The sequence below is a fragment of the Eleutherodactylus coqui genome, chromosome 8 (genome assembly GCF_035609145.1).
Source record: "Eleutherodactylus coqui strain aEleCoq1 chromosome 8, aEleCoq1.hap1, whole genome shotgun sequence".
Classification (NCBI taxonomy): domain Eukaryota; kingdom Metazoa; phylum Chordata; class Amphibia; order Anura; family Eleutherodactylidae; genus Eleutherodactylus; species Eleutherodactylus coqui.
Genome location: NC_089844.1, coordinates 151,982,425 through 151,994,137, shown reverse-complemented (window position 1 = coordinate 151,994,137; position 11,713 = coordinate 151,982,425).

The following is an 11,713-nucleotide window of genomic DNA, read 5'->3' as shown; positions in this document are numbered from 1 at the left end:
ACCTTTACCCCGGGGCCTCAAAATCCCGTAGGAAGGGATGCAACGCCAGGGGTATGAGCACTTGGGCTAACTGGTTGTCCCTGTAGACCACTATCCAGGGAAGGGGCGGCTCCTCTCTTCCCTGTGGCCACAGCTGCGGCACCTGCCTAGGCCGCTGCAGGTCCACTAAAGGGATTGCCGGAAGTAGCATGACCTCCCCTGCTGGCTTGGGTAGTCTCAGGGGCCTAGCAGGTTGAATAGCCCACGGAGGGACCAGCCTCTTCTTTAGTGGCAATGCCTGAGGGTGATGTTCTCCATCTCTTTCAAGAGCTCCGGCTCATCGCCCCAATAATACCGGGGTTCGGGTAGTGGGTAGCCTGCCGGCACTCTACGGACCACTTGGCTGTTCGTGCTTGGTGTTGGAGACATCTATATCACTGACAAAAAATGCTTTGAGCCCAGGAGTCTGCAGTGGCAGTTAAGTTCTCCCACTTTGGGCTCCAGCAGGTCCATAAAGCAGGGGTAGTCCCCCCTACTTTGCACCAGGCCAGAGCGTAGTCCTTTTGGTGTCAAGCAGCTTTGGCGGGAGTGAGTCAAAGAGAAGAGCATTATAAAATGGGCGCCATCTTGGGTGGCCCAATCAGATTTGAAGTGTCAGTCCATTAAACTTATTTGGTGCAACAGATCAGATCCTGTTCATGACGCCAGAAAAAGGTTGTGCTGCAACACCCCAGAGGGATAACCCCGGACTAACGTGAGAGGTGGGAGGGATAAGTGTTGGCTTGTCACGGCGGAACTTACCAGGCTCTGGTCCCAGAGGGATAACATGTACTCAAGGCCAGAGCAGGATTGCAGGCCACCTTTGACGCCCCTAGGATAGGGCATGCCAATAAACGGGATGGGGAAGTAGTAGCAGATATCATTTGTGACGCCACCATTCCCACACACCGGTATGCTACGCAGCGGAGAATAAACACAGAGACCAGTGTATAGTACCTCGGGTCCCCAGGAACGGTTAGGTCCCAGTAAAGTCTTTACTTAAAAAAATAACTTTGGTAACAATTATTCACAGAAATGCAGGTACAATTCTTCTAAGTGTGAGCAGATCAGAGCTCAGAGATCAGGGAGGATACTTAGGATGAAACTGGTACTACAGTCCACGTTATCTGTACGGCACCGCTCCTGGACTGGGAGCACTCCGGAGGAGGAAGGGGGCAGGGGTCACTCCGCAGACAATTATTTACGTTAAAGGATTAGCAATAACACCCCACATGGCAGGCTCGTGGGTGTGTCTCTGTAGCGTACCTCTATGCAACTCTATAGGCAAAACTTTAGGTCGGTCTGAATTGGTACCTGATTGATGGGTCTCTATATAATCTCTGTTACTGTCTTGGGACTCACTCCAATCACATCCAGACTCCAATCGCTACAGGGTATCGCTCCTTCTCCTCCATCTTCACCTACATGGAAGCTGAAGGTGCCTCCATGTGGCTCTGTGTTAGCTCTCAGGTAGCAGACAAGATGGAACTGCTGAAGATGGACTCACTTCCCGCTCTCAAGCACACCTATTTATACAGTCACTTATACCACATGACATTGCAAACTTGATGCATTTACATGCAGACTATGATTTTATTAGAGTTAACCTCTCAAGCGCCGCAGCTGTGCAACACACACTGGATAGGACAAGACAGCTTTGCACAGTGCATCTACATAGAACAAAACATGTATGACACTTATGGAGGGGGCCAGGATGGTGTTCAGGGCCACTGCGTATATGGGGCTCACTATAGCTGAGGGATTGTATACAGGGGCTCACTATATCTAAGCGATTACATATGTGGCAAATTGTAGCTGAGGCACTGTATATGGGTTACAGTAGAATGGATGGACTGTATATTGGACACAATGTATCTGGGGGACTTTATATGAGAGCATACTATAGCTGAGGGATTGTAAATGGGGGCTCACTATAGTTGAGACTGTGACTGTATGTGGAAGTACAGTATAGTGGAGGGCCTGTATACTGGGACACACTATAGTTGAGGGTCTGTATTTGAGGAGACAACATAGCCGAGCGATTGTATAGGAGTTTACACCATAACTGAGACTGACTGTATATAGAAGCACACTATAGCTGGGGACTGTATATGGGGACATACTGTAGCTGAGGGGCTGTATATGACGGCACACTATGGCTGAGGGTTTGTATATGGGTTTACATCATAGCTGAGAGTGTGACTGTGTATGAAAGAACACTGTAGCTGAGGGATTGCACATGTAGACACAAGTAGAGTCACTGTATATAGCAACACTAGTTGATTTGGGAGGTATACATTTGGCACTACAGTCTGGATGGGCACCCTATATTAGTGCAAACTGTAGCTGGGACACTGAATATGGAGGTACACTGTAGCTGATAGTTAGTTATCTCGCTTGGACGACGAGGGTCCATAGCGCCGATCTAGAATGACCACGACCAAGAGCATTGTTCCATTCGGTGTTGATGTTGGAGGAGGTACCGTTGCCTATCTGTTGCACCCACGAGTGCCGCGGATGACCAGTGGGCTTCTGCCATCTGGCAGGGGTCGTCTCTCAATTTTCCTAGCAATTGCTGTGGTTAGAGCACCGTGGGCCGGACAGTTTCTGACAAGCGTGCAACATGACCAAAAAAGTGCGAGTCATCTCCTTGTTATTGTTTTTGTGATTGACTCAAGCCCCGTGCAAGCCTGTATCTCGCTGTTTCTGATGAAGTCAAACCAACGGACACGGAGAATCTGGCGTTGGCATCGCATGTGAAAGGACTCCAGGCGCTGAGTGGTTTGCGACAGCAAGGTCAAAGTCTCCGAGCCGTACAATAATATTGGCATAATGCAGGTCTGGTAAAATCGAATCTTGGTCCTGAATGTTATGTTCTCTCTTCGCCAGAGTTTATCCAGGGACCTTATCACTGAGGCTGCCAGTGCTATTCTCTGCCGGATGTCTGGAAGCGCCCTCCCATCTGTGCTAAACGCTGCCGAGGTACACGAACTCACTGACGGCATCGACTCTCTGTCCGTTTACGTCTAGGTCCGGAGAGATTGCGCCGGCTCCTAGATTCTGAAGCTTGTTTTTTTGCCAGGAGATATGAAGCCCAAGACAGGATGCCTCAAGATCGAACTGTTCCAATGAGTGTCTCAGATTATTAGATGTGACATCCAAAAGTGCAACATCGTCGGCGCAGTCCAGGTCGGTGAAGTGGTACTCCGGAAGAGTGCCCCAATTACATTGGACAATACGCTGAAGAATCCAGTCCATGGCCATGCAGAAGAGTGCAGGAGCCAAGACGCAACCTAGACGAACACCTGACGAGGCCTCAAAACTAGCAGAGGTTGAACTGTTGATACAGACTGGTGGATGTGCCCTGATGCATGTCTTTTAGTAGGTTTAGAAGGGATGTAGGGACGCCAATGCCACGCAAGGCCTTCCAGAGGGCTTCTCTGTCGACCGAGTCGAACGCCGCCTTGAGATCGACATACGCAACGAGGAGCAGTTTGTTAAATTCTATATGTTTCTCTGAGAGGAGCCTAAGAGCGAGTATGGCATCCATGGTGTCATGTATACCGCAAGGCAGAAGCTCCAGCAAACACAGACCACCATTTGCTTGTTGCCGAAATAACAGTTCCCCTCTGTCCACCCCATAACACCAGATCACAACCTTCATTAGACTTTGACGCCCTGAGGGAAAATCCAGCACTCGAATGTCAATATAACATTGCAATCGAAAACCGGTTCCACATTCTGGGCAATCTCCCAAATGAATCAGAGGCAGCTTGGAATGTCACGAGACACTATCCGTGAAACCGCAAAGACTGTTCTTGGATACCGGCATCCCCGTAGGCAGTCCTGGCTAACAGACGACACTATGCAGGTCCTTGAAGTGAAGGCGAAAGCCCACCTTAAAAACGACCAAGCGGAATGTAAGAGGCTGAAGGGTGTGTACCGGGCAAAGGCCAAGAAAGACAGGGAGCGGTACTATAATGCTCTGGCTGATGAAGCTGAGGAGGGTCTAAAGTCAAACAATCTAAGAGCAGCATACAAAGCAATCGCCAGAATCCGAGGGTCCGCAGGGACCAGACAGCATACGCCAATTCACAAATCCGATGGCAGCCCTTGTACCAACCATGTAGAGACACTTCAACGCTGGTGGGAACATTTCTCATCCGCCCTAAACCATCCACCGGCAAACCCATGCCATGACCACAATGACCTCGCATCCGTTGCTGTGGATGACCATTTTGTGCCTACGGATGCTCCTTCATGGGAAGAGGTCCATTCTGCTATGCAGAAAATTAGATACAGACGCGCCGCCGGCTCAGATGACATTCCACCTGAACTGCTGAAATGTTCAATTGAGCCGATAAGCACTGATTTACATCAACTATTTCTGCGCGTCTGGTCTTTTGGGAAAGTCCCCGTGGAATGGTGGGAGGGCATCTTCCTCACCCTGTACAAGGAAAAAGGCCCCAAAACAACTTGCACTAGCTACAGGCCGATAACGCTCCTCTCGGTTCCTGGCAAGGTCTTCACGCACGTTCTACTCTTAAGGGTACAACCACTCCTGACCTCCAAGCAGAGACCCCAGCAGTCAGGCTTCACGGCAGGCCGCTCCACCATGGATGCCATACTCGCTATGTAGCTGATGCTCTTTGTATATGCACTGCATATATAGGCACACGATTTCACAAGGACAATGCATATGGGGATGGACTTATACTTACTGTATCTGAGTTGAGCATTGAATTTGGGTGAAGCAATGTATATAGAGCCACTCTCTGGATGTGCACTGTATAATGGAGCAAGCTCTATCTGGGACACTGTATATGAAGGTACACTGTAGATGATATACTGTATATAGGGACACATACTGTAGCTAGAGAGGTGCATATGGTGACAGACTTGAGATGAGCAGCTGTATATGGGGGCAGTTTGTAAGCTGCGTGAAGCATATGGTGTACTGGTGCAGCTCTCCTGCTGAGCACTTTCTAGGAGGAACTGTATGTAGGGACCCCAACATATTACCAATAAAATATAGCAGTGGATATGGGGTGCAAATGTGCTTCCTCCTCCTTGGGGGCCAGAACTCTTTGTCCCACCCCTGCTTATGAGGTCTGTTCATTTGGCAGCATTTCAGGGCACAACTGATTAAATTCCAGTACCCATTGCTCACTTGTGCAGAAAAAAAAATTGCTCCCTAAAAAGAATCCCCCCCCACTCTTTTGGCATTCCCTAAGGGCTTCTGTCCATGGGCAGGTTTGAATTCCGTGATCCACGTGGGGCATCCACACGGATGATCCAGGGTTCAAGCCGCGCATAGACAATTATGGGCGCCTGCAGCCTAATTAAAGCATGGATTGGATCCATTAGGGGAGAATAAGCTTTAACTTTTCTTTTCCTTTCACGTGATCGCTGTTATTCGTTAAATAACGGCAATCACATGACCAGGGACCACCCACTGCGGCCCCCGGTGACTGCTCCAAGCTGTCGGTTATCTCCAGTAGCCAAGAGCAGTGAGCTATCATACTCCCTGACCCTGCAGCTTTATGCTACAGGGCCAATGTGTTTCATGGCCGAGTAGAATAGAGCCCAGAGACCCAGGACATGAAAACATTGCTGACGGTTAGAAAAAAAAAAAAAAAAGAACTTAAATATTTACAGAGCAAACAATTGGATTACAGAGAAGGGATTACGTAAGCAGGACCGGTCCGAGCAGTTATCTCACATTATACAAGGAGAACTTCCTTCTTTCATCAGAATAGATGCAAGATGAATCATTGAACAGTAGATTTGTGAGGAACCTCCGTGGTCATCTAGTCCAACCGCCTTGCTCAATGCAGGATTCATCAAATCAACCCACACAGATGTCTCTCCAGGTAATCTTTGAAGACTTTCATTGAAGGAGAACTCACCATGGCAACCTGTTCCACGCATTCATCACCCTCACTGTCAGAAAGTTTTTTTCTAATATCTAATCTGTGTCTCCTCTAATTCAGTTTCATCCTATTGCTTCTAGTCTTTTCTTGTGCAAATGAGAATAGGGACATTCTAGACTGCTCACCATCTTGGTAACTCTTCTCTGAACTTGCTCCAGTTTGTTGGTCTTTTTTAAACTGGGGTACCCAGAACTGGACACAGTATTCCAGATGAGGTCTGACTAAGGCAGAGTAGAGGGGATAATGACCTCACGTGATCTAGACTCTATGCCTCTCTTAATACATCCCAAAATTATATTTGCATTTTTTGCCGCTGCATCACACTGTAGACTCATGTTCAATCTGTGATCTTTTAGTCTTTTCACATTCTGTATGTGCTTTTTTTTATTTGTCTTGGCCATTTGTATTTTTCCCTGTTAAATACCATTCTGTTAGTTGCCGCCCTGTGTGCAGGCTTGTCTAGGTCTTTTTCAATCTTCTGTGTTCTCTAGAGTTATGAAGGTTAGCATGATCACTGCCTCCTAAGGCTTCAGCCACTCTTACTTCCTCAACCATTCCCTCCCGGTTGGTAAGAATTAGGTCCAGGATAGCAGATCCCCTTGTTTTCTCTTCGACCTTTTGGAAGATAAAGTTGTCAGCAAGAGCCGATAAGAATTTTATATGAGAGAGATTCCCACCAAACGTCTGGATCGGTAAAATCTCCCATGGTCACCACGTCGTATGTTTTTGAGAATCTGATGTAGAAAGAGTTCATCCATATCTTCTGCTTGAGGGTGCAGCATCTGGAGGCATTACAGGTCCAGCAGGTGACGGCAGTGCGAGGAACGCAGAAGGAAGACATTCACATTACTTTTATAAAAACTCAAAGCAATTAGTTTTTTTTCTCATTCCTTGTATTTCTGTATTCACTGTGCCTGTGATGTTTATTCTTAGCTCATTTTAGGAACTTTTTGTTACTTATCAGAAAGCTTTAAGGAATCCCTCACATTCCCTTCTCTAAGGTTATTATTAGGGGATGTTCACACATAGCAGAATTGCTCTGTACAGCATTGTAAATCCTCAGTGATACAGACGAGAATTGAAGTAATGTCATCCGCACTGCCGGTACTGTAATATTTTGCTGATTTTCCCATTTTAAATCCAAAGCATACCAATTCATGTTGTGGATTGTAAATGTGGATTTCACTTTTTCACGTGATGACATGTAATCTGCGCCAAATTCCCTCCATTACTTGCAGATCCACATTAAAATCCGCAGTGGATTGTCCTCTGCAGAAAATCTGCTATTTGTGAACATGACCGTAGATTCTCTGCTTATGGCTGAGCCAGTAGTACAGGATTGGCGTTCCCCGGCGTCCCCGGGGTTATCCCTGTAGGTCATATTCCGCCTGAGTGGGGATTCAGTGTGGTGGCATCTGATGGATATAACGAAGCTGCAGGTAATTAGTAACCCTCTCCTGTGCGCTGCGATAAACATGCTTAGGAGGAACATCTAAATTCAGGCTCCATTCACACGGGGCAGTTCAGTTGCACTAAAAACCGCAACAACAAGTGTATTTGTAAAACTGCGTGCGTTTTTTGCCACATTTTACTACAAACATAGTAAAAACACAAACGGTTTCACCGATGCACTTTTTGTTGCAGTTTTTGTTGCAAGCGAACTGCCCCGTGTGAATGGAGCCTTAGTTTGAAAAGTGGCTGCCAGCGTATCTAAGCCTATTGTGTCTGCTGAAATGTATCCAATCTTATGTGTGATACTGTCTCCTGGGCTGGGTATCTAAGCCTATTCTGTAGTATTGTCTGCTGAGCTGTGTATCTAATTCTATCATGTAATGTCTTTGAAGCTGCAGTATCTAAGCCTGTCATGTGTGATACTGTATGTGATGCTGGCATATCTAAGCCTGTAAGGTGTGATACTATCTTCTGATCCCCTGTATCTAAGCCTGTCATGTGTGATACTGTATGTGATGCTGACATATCTAAGTCTGTAAGGTGTGATACTATCTTCTGATCCCCTGTATCTAATCCTATCATATGTGATACCGTCTGCTGAGCTGTGTATCTAATCCTTTCATGTGTGATACTACCTGCTGATCTATGTATCTAATTCTATCCTGTGTGATACTGTCTGCTGATCTATGTATCTAATCCTATCATGTAATGTCTGTGAAGCTGCAGTATCTAAGCCTGTCATGTGTGATACTGTATGTGATCCTGGCATATCTAAGTCTGTAAGGTGTAATACTATCTTCTGATCCCCTGTATCTAAGCCTATCATGTGTGATACTGTCTGCTGAGCCGTGTATCTAATCCTATCATGTAATGTCTGTGAAGCTGCAGTATCTAAGCCTGTCGTGTGATACTGCATGTGATCCTGACATATCTAAGTCTGTAAGGTGTGATACTATCTTCTGATCCCCTGTATCTAAGCCTATCATGTGTGATACCATCTCAGTGAGGTATCCACAATATGTAGCCTGGTTCCTGCCATGATTTATAATAAAGCTGACAACCGTTGTGACTCATTTTCTCCATTTTGCGTACAATAAAACATCCGGCGGTGATAATCGGTATCTGCGCCATTTATTGCAGCGCACGGACTGTTGTGACGTCACATTAGTAGCCGGCAGGTAGGTGACTCTCGGCTCCGCACCGCTCAGCTTACTGCTCTTCAGGCTGGGTGCTCACTACCACTTGTGTCTGAGAGGCGCGGGCACAGCTCACATCAGGCAGCACATGGCACACGCCCGCGTGTTGTCCCATTTACAGGGCAGCACGTTGATGTGCGTTGGCATGTCCTACTTCTCACAAGGGGAGCAGACAGGAATCGGACAGGCCAGGGGTGATTCCATGTGGACCATTGGTCTGTGTAAAAAAACACCAAAGTGCATGTCCGTATCCGTATTACACTGCGCCCGTCTGAAACCGGCCGAAGGCAACTCCCTGATTTGGAAGAGAAGGTAAGATATGAGATCAACCATCACCGAAGCGCAAACACCTATCAGCCAGGGATGGGAAGAGTTAAAAGGTAAAAGCGTTAAAGGGTAAGAGGTAAAGGTAAACCACTGACGGCCTATCAGCAGGAGAGGTCATCAATAATAGTTATAATCTATTATAATAGATCGGGGGGGGGGGGGTCTGCCATCTGGGACCGCCGCCAATCAGCTGTAGTGAGAACAGAGCTGTCCACTCTGAAGGGCCAGCGAACAGCTGATTGGCGGGGGTCCCTGGTAACGGACCCCAATCAGTCTACTATTGATATTCTATCCTGCTGATAGACCAACAATAGTTTACAACTGCACAACCCCTTTAAGCCTTTGGATCGTCTTATTCTGTCCGCTTGTTAAATGCTCTGTTCCAGGGAGAGCTCGGTGACAACCTCTCCCGGAGCTGTAATGGCGGCCGTCATGGTTGTCACCCAACTTTCCCAGAAACAACTGAAACTTAGAATCCTTAAAGGGATATGCTGAGCTTTTATTATTGATGACCTAGCTTCAGGAAAGATCATCAGTAGTTGATCGTTGGGGGTCCGCCGCTTGGGATCTCTGACAATATTCAGTTCGCTGTCAGTGAAGAGGGGTCAGACATCCACATCGGGGGTCGGGGGCCGGAAGTGTAATAGCAAGCATCACTTCTAATGGGAGCGAAGCCACCTAATACACTTTCAGCCCCGACTACCGATGCGGACGTCTGACCCCTCTGCACTGACAGCGAGCTGAAGATTGCCGGAGATCCCAAACGGCGGACCCCCAACAATCAACTACCGATGATCTATTCTGAGGCTAGGTCATCAATGATAAAAGCTCAGCATACCCCTTTAAAGGATCATACAGTCAGCCCCCAACGGGATGCACTGGGGTCGGAGCACAAACCACCGCCAACCAACTACTGATAACTTGTCCTGAGGGTCGGCCATCAGTAAGAGCTTGGCAGAATAGGATGACTTGAGTAATTGGAATTACTAGGGATTTTTCTTTTCATCGGGGACATATTCTCTGCTTGCTGTCAGTGAATGCAGACATTATTATTCATAGCCAGAGGCTGAAAACCTGCACACACCTGAGGTGAGGGTTTGTTACAGTTGTAACCAGTGCAGACAGTCCTCTGTGTAACACATCAGCAGCACAAATCTCTCCTCTCCTGATAGTTTGTTACAATGTATCAGTGCAAGGTAGCCTGTATTAGGCCTCATGCCCACGACCGTGTCATACTCCGCCAGCGGAATATCACAGCAGAGTCCTACATGGCACCCCACAAAAAGACCTCAATACTCACCTCTCTGGATCCGCCCCGTGAGTCCCATCCAGCGAGACGGCGCGCATGCGCAGTGCAACGGAAGTATCACGTGACGGACGGCTTCCATTGACTACAATGGAAGCTGGCCATGAGTTTTTCTGTGGCAATTAGAACCTAATAACTGTGGGATAACGCCGAGGATTTCCGCCACGTGAAATGCGGCAGAAATCTGTCCATGGACATTAGGCCCTAGTCTGAAGTCCACAGAGGTGTATACTATATATACTATATATACAGTGTTTATACTACACTGGATACAATTGTAAGAACCCCTCAGCTGTAAGAAGTATTAGTTCTCTATGGTTTTCTAAATGTAAGCAAAAATGGTCCAAATCCCTGACAGCAAGCAGAGATCTTTAAAACAGTGAGGAACAAAGTATATTAGAAAGCTGCGGTACTTTCCTTCTGTAGAGATTAAAAGAACACGGCAGGCAGAACGGATATATTACATAACACCTGGCGCAGGATTTGGGCGGAGCCTGACACTGGCACGGAGTCTCTCTCTTTGGTCTTATTTCCCTGGAACGTCCCTTCAAGATTTCTTAAAGACGCATAGGTAGTGACACAGAGGAAGGGGAGGGGACAGTAATCCAGAACGTGAAGCAGCCTAACGTCATACGCTGCGACTGGTACCTGGCACGAGGCCGCCACTGCCACCGACTATTTCATTGCTCATCACCAAAGCCATAAGTAAACTTTCTCACGGCCGATCGGACCACAATAACCAGTCAGGTAGGTGAATCGCTGATATAATATATATCGGGTATATAACCCCACCCACTTCCGTAGACACACAAGTAATACCTAGATATCAGACGCGAGCGCGAGCTGTACGAGTCACTGCAGACATGGAAATTTATTTAATCTTCCAGCCTTTATAGGGTTAAAACTGAGGCTCAAACAACAAATAAAAAAGTTGAATGGCGGTAAATTGTCAGGGTGCAAAAAAGCCGCCATCTTCGGACGCAACTCACACCCCATAATGATATGCACAGCTCATTCACTATGCCTACAGGTGCCGTATGCTTACGCCGCTAATGATGTGGGTGTATACAGTATATATATGATACCTATACCGTATAGAGAGGTGTGATGGGAGGGGCATGGGAATCAATAGATTTCGGGGAGTGCAGTAGTCACATATCAGGGTGTCTACCGATATAGTATAATTGGGAGGTCTCAGTGATAGGCATATACCAGTGGTGGCTCTATATACCGCTGAGAGGTCCCCCTTACCCATTGTGGCAGGTCAGCTGGTCTACTGCCACAATGCTCAGTCCCACCCGCAGGTGCAGTGACCCCTGCTGGAGGAAAGAGTTACCCCTCTTTGCTGGCCCAATGCTACAACCGGGGAGAGAGGAGAAACGGGAATTCGTGTAGCGAGTGGGATGAATGGTGAATCAGTGTGGGTTCACGATGTCTATGTACTCTGACTCCCAACCCCTACGATATAAGTAAAAGTAGTA